The 17148-nt window shown below is 49.4% G+C and overlaps 1 long non-coding RNA gene across 1 annotated transcript; it reads right to left on the bottom strand.

Moving 5' to 3' along the window:
• Nucleotides 1–239: 239 nt before the first annotated feature.
• On the bottom strand, nucleotides 240–9661 carry LOC117203452 (uncharacterized). The gene is made up of 3 exons (XR_004486223.2): nucleotides 7959–9661; nucleotides 7059–7274; nucleotides 240–401 (listed from the first exon to the last, which is right to left on the bottom strand). It is a non-coding gene; the product is annotated as an uncharacterized LOC117203452 (long non-coding RNA).
• Between the last annotated feature and the right edge of the window lie 7487 nt (nucleotides 9662–17148).

Here is a 17148-nt window from a genome sequence, read left to right as displayed (position 1 = left end):
GAGAGAGTTACACAGAGAAAACCCTGGAAATCAAATTTTCAGCAGAGCGCAGATCAGCATATGTGTGTAAGGCAACTACCCGTGGCTGGGGAAATAACCACCCAAAAAGATGAAGGAAAGAGTGCCCAGAGCTCACACAGGGCTGGGAATACTTCCTACTCCCACCAGACTGAAAAAATTCATAATTTTTTTTGACTTTATATTTTTTATTTTATTTTCCCAGTTTCCATCCCCATTACTACAAAGTACAGAATAATATTCCCACACTTATACTTCTGTCTCAGGTATTGTAGTATTAAGGATGTGTCCTTCTTTTCAAGGTTTTGGTAGAATAAACTTCGAGGTAACAGATCTTGATAAGGACCTTCTGAAGCTGATTTCAGGAAAGGTAATGCAGAAATCTATAAGTAAGCCAAAACATTCAGAATAATGTCACCTAAATCCTCAGAGTTTTATTTCAATCTTATTTCTAAAGGTATATCTTAGTCTCCAAATTCTATCTCCCATTTCTCTGAGATGCTGTTATTTAATACATATTCTCCAAATAGGGTACAGTAGAGGTCAACTTCAGTCAAGTCTGAAACTATCAAATTACCCAGGGAAGAAATTCATAATTTATGGGGAGATTACTCAGAAGGGTCTTGCTTCAGTAGTGAAAAACAATTAGCGCTAGACTAAATACTGCTTTCATCTCACCTAACAAATCTTAAAGACCTGAAAGGATAAAACTGCTGCATCCTGAAACAAGTTCAAGGGCATTTATATGAATACAAAAATATCTAGCACCCACCAAAGTAAAACTCCCCATGTCTGGCATCCAAAACAAAATTACCACTAGTGTAAAGAAATAGGAAAATACAACCTATGATAAGGAGAAAAAAATCGTTGAAACTGACCCCACAATTAGGTGATCAATTGTCCTAGTTTGCCTGGGGCTACCCCAGTTTTAGCACTGAAAGTGGTACACCCCAGGAAATCCCTCAGTTCTGGGAAATCTGGGACAGTTGCTCACCGAACCTATAACTAACATCATACTTAGTAGTGAAAGACTGAATACTTTCCCCCTAAGATCAGGTACACAGCAGAATGTCCACGCTCATTACTCTTACCAACATTGCATTGGAGTTTCCAACCAATGCATAAGGCAAAGAAAAGAAATCCAAACTGGAAAGGAAGAAGTAAAACTGTTTTTATGCTCAGATGATATGATCATCTATGAAGAAAATCTGACTGACTCTATAAAAAAGTCACTAAAACTAATAAGTGAGGCTAGTAAGATTGTAAGATACAGGTAAATATCCACAAATCAATTGGATTTCTACACACTATCAGTGAACAAACAGAATTGAAATTAAAATAACAATATCCTTTTCAATAGCATCAAAAAATATGAAATAGGGATAAACATGACAATAGATGAGAAAGACCTGTATGTTAAAAACTATAAAACATTGCTGGGGGAAATTAAAGAAGATCTAAATAAATGGAGAGATATACTTTGGTTATACTTTGGAAGACTCAATGTTGTTAAGCTGTTAATTCTCCCCACATAGATTCAACACAATCTCCCCAAAATCCCACTAGTCCTTTTTTGTAGAAACTGACAGGCTGATTCCAAAATTCACATGAAAATACAAAGGACCTAGAATAGCCAAAACGACTTTGAAAAAGAACAAAGTTGGAGGACTAACACTACTTGATTTCAAGACTTATTATAGGACTTCCCTGGTGGCGCAGTGGTTAAGAATCCGCTTGCCAATGCAGGGGAACACAGGTTCGATCCCTGGTCTGGGGAGATCCCACATGCCATGGAGCAACTAAATCTGTGCACCACAACCACTGAGCCAATGCACTGCAATTACTGAAGCCCGTGCACCTAGAGCCTGTGCTCCGCAACAAGAGAAGGCACTGCAATGAGAAGCCAGTGCACCGCAACGAAGAGTAGCCCCCGCTCACAGCAACTAGAGAAAGCCCACGGGCAGCAATGAAGACCCAACACAGCCCCCCAAAAAAGACTTACTATAAAGCTATAGTAACCAAATAGAGCCACACATAGGTGTCAGTAGTGCGGTGACTCCTGTCCCCCTCCATGAAAATCATATGTCTACCTGGAACTTGTGACTGTGACCTTATTTGGGAAAAGGGTCTGTGCAGACGTAATTAAGTTACGGATCTTAAGATGAGATCATTCTGGATTAAGGATTGGCCCTAAACGCAATGACAGTTATCCTTATAAGAAGAAGGGAAGACACAGAGATACTTGGGGAGAAGGCCAGGTAAAGACAGAAGCAGAGATTGGAGTTACGCTGCCACAAACCAAGGAATGTCTGGAGCCACCAGAAGCTGGAAGAGGCAAGAGAGGATTCTCCCCTAGAGCCTCCAGAGGGAGTGCTGCCTGCCAATACCTTGGTTTTGGACTTCTGACCTCCAGAACTGGGAGAGAGTTACATTTCTGTTGTATTAAGCCATCGAGTTTGTGGTACTTTGTTAGGCAGTCCTAGAAGCCAATGCATAAGTAATATTCTGCAAAGGTGCAAAGGCAATTCAGTTGAGCAAAAATAGCCTTTGAACAAGTGGTGCTGAGAAAATTGGATATACATATGCAAATAAGTAAATTTGGTTTCATACCTTTTAGCATATATAAAAATTAACTCAAAATGGATCATAAACCTAAATGTAAAACCAAATCTATAAAATATCTGGAAGAACTCATGAGAAAAAGCCTTTGTGACCTTCTGTTAAGCAAGGATTTCTTAGACATGACACCAGAGCGTGAGCCATAAAATTAAAAATTGATAAACTAGACTTCTTAAAATCAAAATTTTGTACTTTTCATAAGACGCCATTAAGAGAATTAAAAGACGAGTCACAGACTGCAGTGCATATATTTGATAAAAGACTCATGTTTAAATTATATTTTTAAAAATTCTCCAAACTCAATAATAAAGACACAAACAACCCAATGTTAAAAATAGACACTCCACCAAAGAAGATATACAGATGGCAAATAAGCATATGAAAAGATGCTCAAAATCTTTAGTTAGGGAAATGGAAATCAAAACCACAAAGTACACTTATTAGAATGTCTGTGATTAAAGACCTTCAGTGCCAGGACTTCCTTGGCTGTCCAGTGGTTAAGACTCTGCGCTTCCACTGCAGGGGGCATGGATTCGAACCCTGGTTGGGGAAATAAGATCCTGCATGCTGCACAGTGTGGCCAAAAATTTTTTTTAATTAAAAAATAAGTGGCACAGTGGATAAGAATCTGCCTGCCAATGCAGGGGACATGAGTTCGATCCCTGGTCCGGGAAGATCCCACATGCCGCGGAGCAGCTAAGCCCGTGCGCCACAACTACTGAGCCTGCGCTCTAGAGCCCGTGAGCCACAACTACTGGAGCCCATGTGCCACAACCACTGAAGCCCGTGCGCCTAGAGCCCGAGCTGTGCAACAAAAGAAGCCACCGCAATGAGAAGCCCATGCACTTCAATGAAGAGTAGGCCCCGCTTGCCGCAACTAGAGAAAGCCTGCGTGCAGCAACAAAGACCAAATGCAGCCAATAAATAAATATATTAAAAAAAAAAAAGACCTTCAGTGCCAAATGCTGGCAAGAATGCAGAGCAACTGGAATTCACATGCACTGCTGGTGGGGATGTAAAATGGTACAACCAATTTGGAAAACAGTGAGACAGTTTCTTAAATAAACATGTACCTTTTATGTGATACAGCTCTTCCACTCCTAGCCATTTACCCAAAAGAAATGAAAGCATATGTCCACACAAAGACCTGTACACAAATGCCCATCATCCGTTAGGTGGACAAATTATGGTGTTTATACAATGGACTACTACTCGGCTACAAAAAGGAACGAGCCAGTGATATATGCAACAATGAATGAATCACAAAATAATTAAGCTGAGTGAAAAGAATCTGGACCAAAAAAAAGTATATAATGTACCATTTATGTAAAATTTTATGTAAAATTTTATAAAATGAAATGAATTTATAGTGACAAAAAGCAGATCAATGGCTGCCTGGGGAGGATTAGGGAGGTATGGAGGGAGAGGGGGGAAATTGGAGGGGAGGGTGGATATGTTCATTATCTCGTGGTTTCATGGGGTTTACATATGTCACACTTATCAAAGTGCATACTTTAAATAGGTGCAGTTTATTGTATGTCGATTAAGCCTCAAAAAGCTATAAAAGAAGAAAGAAGAAAAACCAATGTCTCCAGCGCTCCCAGCATTACTGCTGCAGCCACTGCCTGAGGACGGAGGGCAGCGGGAAGGGGTGAGGTGCTGAGGGGTCCCGCAGCTCTTACTCTTAGGCAGCCATGCAAGCCCACCGCATCCACGCTCACACCCTGGACACTGGGTGTAAGAGCAGCAGGCTGTGGTCCCCACTCGCCAGTCCCTCCCTCAGGAGACAGCTGTGCTTGCCTGAGGCCGGCCAGAGGGGAAAGTTAGGGGAAATGAGGTCATTAGAGGCCTTGGAGCGAGAGCCCAAGAGAGTTAATACAAATGTCAGAAAACATTTGGGCCAGCAGATGCTGTAAAACCCCTCATTAGTCTTTGCTGCCCATCTGCAGCTGGATCTTTCCACAACATTGGGGGACTCTGCTCAGTTGCCATCCTGCAGTCACAGAGGGGGGACAGCGTGGGGGGCAGAGTCCAGGACCAAGGATTCCCTGGGGTAGGACCCCAATATAATTGGGGGCTATACTTCCTGGATTCACAAGGGTGTGATTTTTTTTCCTGTCAGTAGAGTTGTTTATTAAATGTCATTACATTTTATATTGTCGTAATTCTTTTAAAATGAATACATGTTTTAAAATTGCTATGAGGATCTATCTACTCAACTCGAAGGTGAGACAATTTGCCACCGTATTCCCAGAAAGACCTGCCGAAGGACTTGGAGGTCGTTTATTCTCTTAAGAAATTCAGAAAACTCTCTTGCACTCGGCTTATCTGGTTTGTACCAAAACTGAATTCAGCTCACCCTTTTGCTAGGTAAAAGCCTCAGAAATTCCAGCCTGCTGTGCATAAGCTTAAAATGATTAGAGCCTACATAACTGGGAGATGTTGGTAGTTCTGCTGGGACCCAGATGTTCAGGTCAACAAGCCTTGAGGAATTCCTCCTTCTTGAGGGGCCTATCCCCAACGTCCCAGAATAGACTCCCCTCCCCCAAAACACACCTCCACCATGTCATCCTGCCATCTCCGTCCCCTTTCTCTGAAAAATAGATCTTCGGATTCGTCCCCTTCCTGCCCTGCTCAACCTGAAACATTAATAATGATAATAGCTGACACGAGCGCACTCAGATGGCCAGGCACGATGTGAAACCTTTATATATATTACCCAGCAAATCCTTATGACAACCCTATTAGCTGGGTAGCATGATGATTCCTATTTTACAAATGAGGAAGCTCAGGCAGAAAGAGGGGAGGGGTGTACAGAGTTTCCAGCTTTGGGTTTTTTTTTTTTTTTTTAGTTTAAGATTTTTTCATTGTGGTAAATTACACACAACATAAAATTTACCATCTTGGCCATTTTTTAAAATGTACAGCTCGATAGTGTTTAAGTACATTCACATTGCTGTTCATCCACCTCTAAAACTCTTTTCATTTTGCAAAACTGAAACTCTGTACCCATGAAACAACAGCCCCCCACTTCCCCCTCTGCCCAGCCCCTGGCACCCACCGTTCCACTTTCTGTCTGTATGGATTTGACTACTCTAGTGACCCCCATATAAGTGGAATCATACAGCATTTGTCCTTTTGTAACTGGCTTACTTCACCTAGCACAATGTCCTCAAGGTGCATTCATGTGGTACAGAATTTCCCAGAGTTTCAGTTTGGCAGGACAAAAAGAATTCTGGAGATGAGTGGTGGTGATTTGCACAACAATGTGAATGTACTTAATGCTGCTGAACTGTACGCTTAAAAATGGCTTAAATGGGGCTTCCCTGGTGGCGCAGTGGCTGAGAGTCCGCCTGCCGATGCAGGGGACACAGGTTCGTGCCCCGGCCCGGGAAGAACCCACATGCCGCGGAGCGGCTGGGCCCGTGAGCCATGGCCGCTAAGCCTGCGCGTCCGGAGCCTGTGCTCCGCAACGGGAGAGGCCACAACAGTGAGAGGCCCGTGTACCGCAAAAAAAAAATAAATAAATTTAAAAAAATGGTTTAAATGGTCAATTTTAAGTTATGTATGTTTTACCACAATTAAAATAACAACCACAAAAATAGGTGAGAAGATGTGCCCAAGGGCACGCAGTAAGTGTCAGACCCACACCCACGTGGGCAGGCGCCGGCATCCGGCACTGTGCTTAACCGCCACTCAGAACAGAAGCGACACACAAAAAGCCTGAAGCCCCGAGGCTTTCCAGGCCATCACACGGATGTGGGCATGGCTGCAGATTCAGGCTTGGGGGTAATTACCAGCAGGAGTGGGCAGTCCACGCAGGGCTCTCAGTGGAAGACGGCATCAGATGCAACAGGATGCTGGGGCCTTCGGGTCAGACAGAGGAAGACAGAGAGGAAAGAACCCTGTGTGGGGAGGGGAGAGAGCCAGAAGGTCTGGGAGCCTCAGGATGGCAGACCCTGGGACGAGCTGGGCAGGGAGGGCCGCAGGAGGCTACGTGAGGACGGTGTGACAAGAAGCCTTGTTTAATGGAGGCAGGGGTGGGGCTAACAGGAGGTGGGACACCTTCTTCCCTCGCCTCTGCAGGGCTCCCGGAGGAGCAAAGGAGCATCGGACCCTCCTCTGTGGGCAGGGACTAGGGGAAGAGGGGGGCAGGGAGAGAGGGCCCGAAGCTGAAGGGGCACAGTGGCCAACTCACCAAGACCCCAGCACTCTCCATGTATCTTAGACATGACTGTGCCCTGCCTTGGCGATCATTTTCTTCCCATAGTTATATTTCACCCGCTTTGAAATAAGGAGTGGACTACCACTAAAAAAGATGTCTTTCATCAACAATTTTAGGTGGTTTTTCAAGAATCCAGATAACAAAAAGACATATAAATCATGTCATAAAAATCGGGATCATTGGCAAAAATACATACCTGAATGTAAGGTCAACAGGAATAGATGACGGTTTTTCTCTCTCTCTGATTTGCCCCTGGCCTGGCATATCTTTTGCTGGGGTGTTAGCCTTCTCGCCCCATTTTGTGAGCCTCACTGGGTGGGGTGGGGTGGCAGGAGAGCACACCATGGAATATGCCAGAGCCTTGTTGGTTATCTCTGCAGGGCTTGGGGTGGGATTAGGGTCGGGAAGCCCACTGCAGAGGGAAATCTAAGTCAGGAACAGACCAGGAAGGTGCCACCTGTGCATGCAGGTGAGGCTGCCACATCCCAGCCGCTCCAGGGCTGTGTCCTAGCAGGCAAGGACTTCAAACTGGGCTGTGGCTCCCCCTCTGGGGCAGGGTGACCTTGGCATGGTGGCCCAGCGACCAGATTACCTCCCAGAGAATCCTTGGAAGGAGCTGAGGAAGAGCCTTGTTTGGCCTCCGTCCTCTGAAGAGGTGTGTGCGCCCCGCCTCCCGCCCTGTGCCAGAGGAGGCTGGCCGGTCTCTGCCCAGTTGCACCGTGCGGCCAGCCCTGGGAGTCGTAATGCCATGAGGGGCCCCTCCAGCATCACCCAGTTAAAAGTTCCCGGCAGAAGAGTGGGGCGGGGCAGGACATGCACATTCCGGAAATTAGCTCAGTGTGTGCATACATCTCCCGTGGTTTTCTTCTTAACTGCTCAGGGCAGCTGTCTCTAGCAGTGGCAGAGCTGGTTCAGGCACAGGGCTTTATTACAGCTTTAAGCAACCTCCTACTCCCTGGGTAGCTGAACAGAGGTGCTTAAAGGGCCCTAACCAAGAAGTCAAAGAGGCAACATGAACACCAAGACTGTGCTCCCACCCTGCCTGGTGTCTGGCTCCTCCCGGGAAATCCATGGCTCCCTCCCCTTTCACACACACCTATTTATCACCTCGCCCTCCTGCATCCACTCTTCCTCCAGTGCCCACAGCCTTCCTTCTTCAGATCCTGCACCAGGCACTGATTTTGCACTGTCTGGTCTCGTGATGACAGCATGCGTGTGTAGCCTTATCTGAGGCCATACTTCCTAGAGCAAGTCGAGGCCAGATTCCTGACAACTCTTGCCTATAAGCCCTCAGGGTCACAAGACAGTGAGCTAAGCAGACTCACCAGTCCTGCTGGGTGGCAAAAAGCACCTGGCCAGCCAGACAGCCTGTTCAAGAGAGGCCTCCTCGGGTCACGCTGAGGTTTTTGACCAACTCCCAATGCTCCAAAGCTAGGGTAGGTAGGCCTGCTCTCCATATGCAGACAGGAGAACAACATCATAATGAAAGAAAAACTAGCTGCTGTTTACTGTACTCGTGCCAGGTCCCAGGCACTTACATGCACTAGTTAATACCCTCTGCATAACTTCAGAAGTCGGTACCGGAAGTTATGCTATTTTTATGCCCTTATAAGATAGGGGAACTAAACCTCAGAAAGCAGAGAGCCAGTTCTCACGCTGGACTCCATTTGTCCGGACTGCCATGCTTGTACCTGATACCAGTGTTTCTCGTCTTTGGGGAGCATGTGGCAACTCCTGAGGTCCCCACGCCAGAGGTCCTAATTCAGTAGATCTGGGGCCAGCGGCACTAGTGGTCCCGGGAGTGACCCTTCGAGTTGCACTGCCCTGAACTACACTTAGGGCCCCCAACCTCCAGCAAAGACCACCCGAGTCTCTCACAACCCTGTGGTGTTGTCACCTCATGGTCTTTATCTAGGAAATCCAGCCACTGCAGGAGTTATGTGTCCCTGCCACCTTGGCTAGAAAGCACCTCTCCCAAAATACCCGGCTGTAGGGATGGGGCAGACACAAACTAACATCCCTGTCTGGACGCAAGACACACAGCCTTTCACGATCGGCAAGACCCTTCACAGCGCTACGAGGCTGCTTCTCTATAACTGAGCCATGCTTGTCTTCCATTGGTGGAAGCAGGTGGGGGTCAGGGTCATGGTTAGCTGGGACAACAAGACCCCAGCTAATTGCTGTTTCTGTCATTGCAGCTCTTACCACTGTCAGAACTAACCCTGATTTCAGCACTGTTTGACTAATGTCTTGTCCTCTGACCGTATGAAAGTGCCGTGAGGACAGGTCTTTTGTCTGCCTCGTTCCCCACTGTTGCCAAACATCTAGAACAGCAGTTTGCACACAGGATGTGGGCAAGAAAGACATGCTGAAGGAATAAACAGATGGACAATGGATGAATGAAGACGTGAACGACCAAATGCAGAGACTCATGGACAGGCTCTGGAGAGGGCCGAGCGTGACTTGTTGAGAATCTGGAATAGAAACTTGAATAGAGAAGCCAGAAGATTCTGTTCTGGGACACTCAGCTCCCTCCTTTCCTTCTCAAAAGAAGTCACCTTTTCACAGGTGTGAGAGGTGGGGCCTGGTGGCCTGACCACGCAGTAATCTGGGCAGAGGTGTGCTTGCCTACTAGGGCTGCTGTTACAAGTATCACAAACTGGACGGCTTAAGCAACAGAAATTTACTGTCCCACAGCTCCGGAGGCCAGAAGTCTGAGATCCAGTTGTGGGCAGGGCCAGTTCCTTCTACGGCCTGAGAGGAGGATCTGTTCCATCCCCTCTCCTGGCTGCCGGTGGTTTGCAGGCATACATATATAATTTTTTTTTTGCGGTACGCGGGCCTCTCACTGTTGTGGCCTCTCCCGTTGCGGAGCACAGGCTCCAGACGCGCAGGCTCAGCGGCCATGGCTCACGGGCCCAGCTGCTCCGCGGCATGTGGGATCTTCCCGGACCGGGTCACGAACCCGTGTCCCCTGCATCGGCAGGCGGACTCTCAACCACTGCGCCACCAGCGAAGCCCTGCAGGCATCTCTGATGTGACTTGGCTTGTAGAAGCATCACATTTCTCTGTCTTCATCCTCACTTGGCATTCTCCCTGTGTGCCTGTCTGTCTCCCAATTTCCCCTTTTAATAAGGACACCAGTCATATTGGATCAGGGCCCACTGAAATGACCTTGTCTTAACTAATTACATCCGCAATTATGGACTCTATTTCCAAGGAAGGTCACATTCCGAAGTACCAGGAGTTAGGACTTCAACGTATCTTTTCTGGGGGGGACATATTTCAACTTATAACAGAGGTATATTTAGCAGCTGGGCTTCCAGGCACAATTTCCAAAAGTAGGTCCTTTTCTTTAGTTTCTGGAGGTGGTCTGTTGACATGACTTTTAAGTCTGTAAGGAAAATATGCTGCAGGCAGTGTGAAAGTAAGACCATGAGAAGACCCGCTGAGGAGGTGGGTCAAGGTGCTTGTCCCCAGGGCAGTGGGCTTCAGACCACACCAGCAGAGCAGCTGCACCTGCTCCCTGGGATTGGCAGACAAGGCGGAGGGCCTGGTGGGGGCCAGGGTGCAAGCCCCATCCCCCAGGTGCTGCCAGGACCCAGCTCTCCCCTGGGAGGCTGCCTCCCTGAGCCCAGCCCACTACACTGCCGGCAAGAGCAAGAGTGGCCAGAGGAGGGCTTCCCTGGTGGCGCGGTGGTTGGGAGTCCGCCTGCCGATGCAGGGGACACGGGTTCGTGCCCCGGTCTGGCAAGATCCCACATGCCGCAGAGCGGCTGGGCCCGTGAGCCATGGCCGCTGAGCCTGCGCGTCCGGAGCCTGTGCTCCGCAAAGGGAGAGGCCACAACAGTGAGAGGCCCGCGTACCGCAAAAAAAAAAAAAAAAAAAAAAAGAGTGGCCAGAGGAACAAAAAGGCTGATGCTCCCCTTGCAGACTTCCCTTTCTGGTGCTTCCTGTGCAGCGTGCAAATTTCAACACTGCCGCCTCTCTGCCACCTCTTTTGTGTGGTGCAGGAAGGAAAGAAGGTCACTTCCGGACATGGACCCACTTGGGCCAGGCTGAGCTGCTGCAGTGTCACCCCACACCGCTTGCTGCTGCTTCTGGGCCTTTTCTCCTGCCTTGCTGCCAGCATTCCTACCGCCCCCTCACTTCCTCCCAAGGCCCATCACTGCGCTGTGTGTGGTGATTGTACTGCGGAGAAGGAGGGCATCTCTAAGTCTCTTCTATATTCTAATTTTCTTTCTTTCAATCAGGCTCAATAAACTCAGTTTTAACGCTTTGATCAGTAGATCTTAATGAAGGCAGCAGCCAGTAATTACATAAAACAATGTATTGGGGAACTACTTTCAATTCCAGGCACCATGCCTAACTTAGTGACTATAGGCAGAATCTGGCTGGTTTCGGATTCGTCAGAACTGGGGCTTGCAAGGTCATGAAGATAGAGAGTTCTGTCACCACACGCGCTGCGTGGCTGGTGTCTGCCCACCTGTGACCCTCCGCTCACCTCGCTCTGCCCTGCACTCTGCCCCACCCTCCCGGCCACCTCATCTACGCCCACATCTGTGGCTGCCACTACCATTTACCTGTTGCTGACCCCATATCTCTATGCATCTCCTTCCCGGATCATCTATCTGCCTTGTGTCAGAATCCCCAGTGGAATGGCCACAGGCACTTCAGAGGCTCCACGTCTGGCTCGGCATGAGCTCCTCCCCAGAGCTGCCCCTCCCTCCTCCTTATCTCCGTGGATGGTGCTATCATGTGCAGGCCTGCACACCCAGGAGCCTGGGTATCTGCCTCAACTCCTCCCTCCCATGGGCATTGATTTTTCGTGATACCATTTCATCTCGGTGGTCAGAAGATACAAGACCATTAAAAATCATGTCCAAGCATGTGCTGGTATATTTGTATTAAATGCCTATATCTAAATCTTACAGGCCACTTTCTTCCCCGCATGCCCACGGCAGGTGACCTGGCCCTGCACAGAAGTCACCCTGGCGTCCCTGCCCAGGTGGCTTCTGGAGAATGTCACGCAGTGCAGCAGTCTGATGACTGCAGCCCTGGTCTGGATTTGGTCCTGTCTCCACCCTGCCATGTGCCCTGTAATTTGGGTAGGAAGGGGGACAGTGTCCCCCACAAGCATGACAGTGTCACGCTGGTCCTCTTCCCCTCACAGGGCTGATGGTGGCATGAGGGCCCTTAGGGGCTCCTGGAGACACAGGACTTCACCAATATTTGATAGAGCCTGGGAAAGCCTGGAGGCTGCTCCAGGAAGGCTCTCACACATGGTCTACACACAGTGTTTTGGGGAATGCAGCCATACCTTGGCCCATGGGTTTAGGTTCCTTGAACTCAGAGTGTGTGGGTTTGGAATACAGTATACTCTGGGCTGGGGTAGGGAGAGGCTTCTTAATTAGAAAATATATTAAAATAAGTGCCGCTTTATTTCTTTAGCAGTGGTTAGGATACGGACTTTGGAGTCGGGCAGAAGCAAAGCCAAGGTCAGTTCTGGCATTTTCTAGTGGTCCGAACTTGGCAAATTACTTAACCCCTGGACCCTTGGTTTCCTCATCTGTAAACAGAGATTATTATAGTATCTGGTCTTCAGGTTGTGGTGCCTTGTGCCTCGGCTGGTACGCAGTCAATGCCCCAGAAGGGTAGCTACATTATTGTCACCGTTAGTGTCACAGTTTCACAGGCCGCTGGAGAAGGCGCCTGGCAGGACCCCTGATGGGCCTCCTTTAAGGAACCACTTGTCATTGGCACACAGTTAGTAACTGAAAGCTCCAAGATGCTGCCAAGCTACTTGAAAAGATGTGTTAGAAATCCACACTTGGTAAAGGAGAACGAAATTCTCAGTTCGCAGAGCTTAGAGATCAGGCTGACTTTTTTTTTTTTTTAATAAATCTTTTCCTTCTGAAGAGTTTTCAGTTTGTAGAAAAGTTGTAACGCTAGCACAGAGTTCTCACATACCCCACACCCAGTTTCCCCCATTGTTAACGTCTTACATTAATGTGGTCCCCGGGTGAACGGGTGACGCTGCACAGCCTCATCCTGCCCCAGCCTTGGGTGCCCAGGGCAGGTCCTCCTTGTCTCACCAGCTCCCTGCTGGGCAGGCCTTGCTGTGGTCCAGTTGTTCAGTTTCTGTCTGGCTTCCCTTTTTCTGTGGTGAGGCTGTGAGAAGGCTGCAGACTTTTCATTTATCAAAACAACCCTCGGGGCTTCCCTGGTGGCGCAGTGGTTGAGAGTCCGCCTGCCGATGCAGGGGACGTGGGTTCGTGCCCTGGTCCGGGAGGATCCCATGTGCCGTGGAGCAGCTGGGCCAGTGAGCCATGGCCGCTGAGCCTGCGCGTCCGGAGCCTGTGCTCCGCAACGGGAGAGGCCACAACAGTGAGAGGCCCGCATACTGCAAAAAACAAAAACAAAAACAAAAAAAACAACCCTCGTCCCCACCTGTATCCTTCCCTCTGTGTGCAGAAATGCCTACCCTTGGTATACAGCCATCCAGGGTGATGAGCACGCCCACCGAGCCAGGGGTCTTGCTGACCCCTGACTTGTCCCCCTGCAGGCACTAGTTCCGACCAGAGTCCTTGCAGGAGCCTATGGTTTCTAGGTGGTCCGGAGTGGAGGGGCTGGGATGAGGGAGCTTCCTCAGAGACTCGTGAGCCAGACCTCTAAGAATCTGTAGGGTGGGTGGGCACATTTCTGCCTTCTCTTTTTCAGATGAGAACTGTTATAGTGGCCTGCAACCTTAGGCTTCACCATCCTGAGCCTCGGTTTTCTTTCCTGAAAAATGCGAATAAACTGACACTCCAGTTATGGGTACGTGGTGAAGAGTGAAGGGCACAGTGCCTGGCACAGAAGAGTGGCTGTTATCATTCCCGGCTCCACGGGCCACATCCATCAGGCTGGGTACACCTGTGCCCTCAGCTCACCAGATGCTCCAGGACAGCCCTCTGCTGCTGCCCAGGGTCAGGGGCAGTGTGAGGGCGGCAACGTGATAATGCAACAGCCTGGCCTGAACCTGAAGAGCTGTACGTTTGACAGTTGCCAAGATCTGCTCACATTAGGTCTCTATGCACGACAACATTGCTCCAGAAAAACAAAAGTGCAAAGAACATTTTCTACTTAAACCGTGTTTTAGGAGGACTCGGGAAGATTGGTATTTAAAATAATCAGTAGCAAATTCTTTTATAAAGTGATGAGTGGTTTGTGTCTCCAATCATCCCCTTCCCAGTTACTGTGTGTGGTGAATTCTGATTTCAGGTGTTGAGTTCTCTTAAGTAAGAGATTTAACTAACAACATTGTGCTTTGGGTTCAAGCTATGTGTTTGGGAGACAGATATATATATGTCTCCCATATATATATATATATGATTTCTCATAATATTCAACAAACAAAGAACTCTGGCAGAATGTACAGGAGTCTGAAGTTCACTAGAGGCCATGGGACAGATCTCCCCAGCGGAGCTTCCAGATGTTTCCTGAAAAAGAAGAGAGGAAGAGTGAGGTCTCTGCATCATGTCCCAAACCTGAGTGAAGCCAGTTCTGGAACTCGAGGCTTGTGGGGGAGGGAATAAGGTCTGAAGGACCGAGGACCAGGGCCTCTCCTCTCCTCAGATACCCTCTCTGCCCTGTATGGGTAGCTGAGGATGGTAAGAGAAGGAAACAAGGGAGAGAGAGAAGGTAAGAGCAGAAAAAGAAGGCTGGCAGGCACCTGGGGGCTGTTTGCACCTGCTCATCAATGGGGGAGTGGATTTTAAAACACCCCCAAAACAGCCATGTCTTGGCTTTGCTCCCCTTGCCTTGTCTTGAGAGATATGTGCTCGAATACCCTCGAATGCAGGCTTGAGAACCCACCCGAGGCAGGATGCCACGTACAGGCAGAGAGAACAGAAGCAAAGGGAATGAGCCAGGCCAGCGGAGGAAGTGTTGGCCCTTAGCCATGCTGGCCAGGGTGGCCAGGTTGGATAAAATGCCCCTCAGGAAGCCTTGGCAGTCGGCAGAAAGTCTAGGGATTGGGCCGTCCTCCAGGGTTCCACCCAGTGAGAGAACTGCACTAAAGACCCTAATAGCCACCCTGTCTGGGGCATCTGCAGAGGGGCAGACACTACATACATTACTGCATTCAACCCTCAGTGAAGCCCTGGGAGGTTGGCACCATCTCCCCCCCTCTACAGGGTCCCTGCCGTGGTCTCACCCAGCTTGTGTGCCAGGCTGGGCATCCACCTCAGGTCCGGATGATTCGGGAGCAGAAGCTCAGAGCCCCTCTCGCTGCGGTGTCTAACGGTTGCAGTAGCTGAGCTCTCTGGGGTCCAGGGAGGGTGGGGAAGCCTGATCAGCAGGCAGATGCCAGGCCTCGAGGCGCAGCTGTTAAAACGGAACCTAAAGTAGACATTGGGTGGTTGCCATTGCTGTTGAAAATCCTCTCCCCCTTAGATGAGACCAGTTAAGTCACACAAACTAGCCGTCACGATCCTGGATCCCGTACTGGACGCCATCGGGCCTTCAGTTTGGATCTGCCACTCAGCACCCTGAGTCAGTTACTTAACATCTTTGTGTCTCCAGTTCCCCATCTGTAAATTCCCCATGGGCATGTGTGAGATGGAGCGAGACAGGCTTACCGGGTGCTGGACCTGAGCTCAGTGACCGGTCACTGGTCACCGTAACAGGCTGTCGCTGCAGGCTTTCCTTTCTGCCTCTGCCCCGGGGTGTCCTCCCTAACGAAAGCCAGCAGCCCGGAGGTGACCCTCTAGCTGGGCTTTGTTAAAGGATTAGCGCAGAAAAGCAACACAAAGGGCACGGGGCTCTTGCGGACTGAATCCAGACTCAAGTCGGCTGCTGATGGGAGGCACCTGGGAGCTCGTGGCGGTCCCTATAGTGGAACAGGCCCGAGCCGCTGTCTTTGAGTTCTGCCTCCTAAAAGTCGAAATGAAAGTTCCTCCTCTGACTTCTTTCCAAACCCTCCTCACTAAGCAAACGCAGCCTCTCCCAAGGTCTCCATGGGTTACATTCAGGTCGCCGTGGCCACCGTGCTGGCAGTGGCTGGCAGCAGCTGGGAACCTGGGGCAGGCGTTGGCTGTGAGGAACCACTCGCTCCTCTGGGTGACATGTCATGAGTGTGTTACGTGACGTCAGCTGCAGGCTGGTATCATGGGAGTGGTGACAATGAGGGTGGAAATGCCTCGGGGAGAGGTCACTCATTCTCCAGGGGCACAGGACCAAGGTGCAAACAAACAGAAAGGCCGGGCCCGCAGCTGCTCTGGAAGGCTGTGCGGGGCTGTCCACACACACACACTGTGTTGCCCGCCCTCCCCATCTGGTCCAGCGGCAACCCCCGCAGGCTGGTCTCTGCCCCACTCGACTTGCAAATGCTCTCAGGGAGGTCACCTGTGCTCTCCAAATCCAGTTTTCATTTCTGTCCATCCTTTCTGTGCTCTTTTTGCAACATCCGGCCCCGTGGACCACTCCCACATTCTTAAAACGATCTCCTCTTTTGGAACCTGGGTTAGAGATTATTTCCATATTGCCTTCTACCCCTTTGGTCATGTTTCTTGGTCTCTTTTGCTGACTCTTCTTCCTTTACAGACCAGTATAACCTCCAGGCTCCCTTCTCTGCCACTCTTGAGGCATATTCATCCCCACACCTGGCTTCTGTCACCACCTACTTCCAGTTCTCTGGCTCCAGCCTAGACTACTCTGTTGAGACTCTGCATCCAGCTGCCCACTGGCCAGTCCCCCCATAGGCCTGTGGGCTCATCATGCTCTCAGTATCCCCCACCCCAACCTGCTCCTCCTTCAGCATTGTCTCCTGCAGTGGAGGACACCGCCATCCATCTGGTCACTCAAGCCAGGAGTTGTCCTCCCGACTTCCCCTACATAGGGTTGCTCACCGTATCTCATCTAATCTACCACCCAAACGGTTCTAGACTCCCTCCTTCTCCTCCATTGCCCCATTTCAGCTGATATCATTTCCTCCTGAGTTGCTACCATAACCTCTCGTAACATATTCCTGTCCTCCCACGTTCATTCTCTATCTTGTTACTGGGGGATCTTTCTAGAGCACAGCCTGGTAATATTCGTCTGCTCAAAGCTTCCACTGTGACTCCATCACCTTCAGAAGATTGCCTCAACTCCTGGGTCATCCTGCTTACCTAACTGGCTGTCTCACGAGGTAACCACAGGCAGCCTTTGGTCCGCTAACCTGCAGGCCCCGGCATGCCTTCATGTTTTCACCCACAGTCCCCTCTCTCCTAATTCTAATTCATCCTTTAGATGTAGTTCAGGGG

The sequence above is a fragment of the Orcinus orca genome, chromosome 1 (assembly GCF_937001465.1).
Source record: "Orcinus orca chromosome 1, mOrcOrc1.1, whole genome shotgun sequence".
In the NCBI taxonomy this organism is placed as follows: domain Eukaryota; kingdom Metazoa; phylum Chordata; class Mammalia; order Artiodactyla; family Delphinidae; genus Orcinus; species Orcinus orca.
This window is presented reverse-complemented; position numbering and strand designations above follow the sequence as displayed.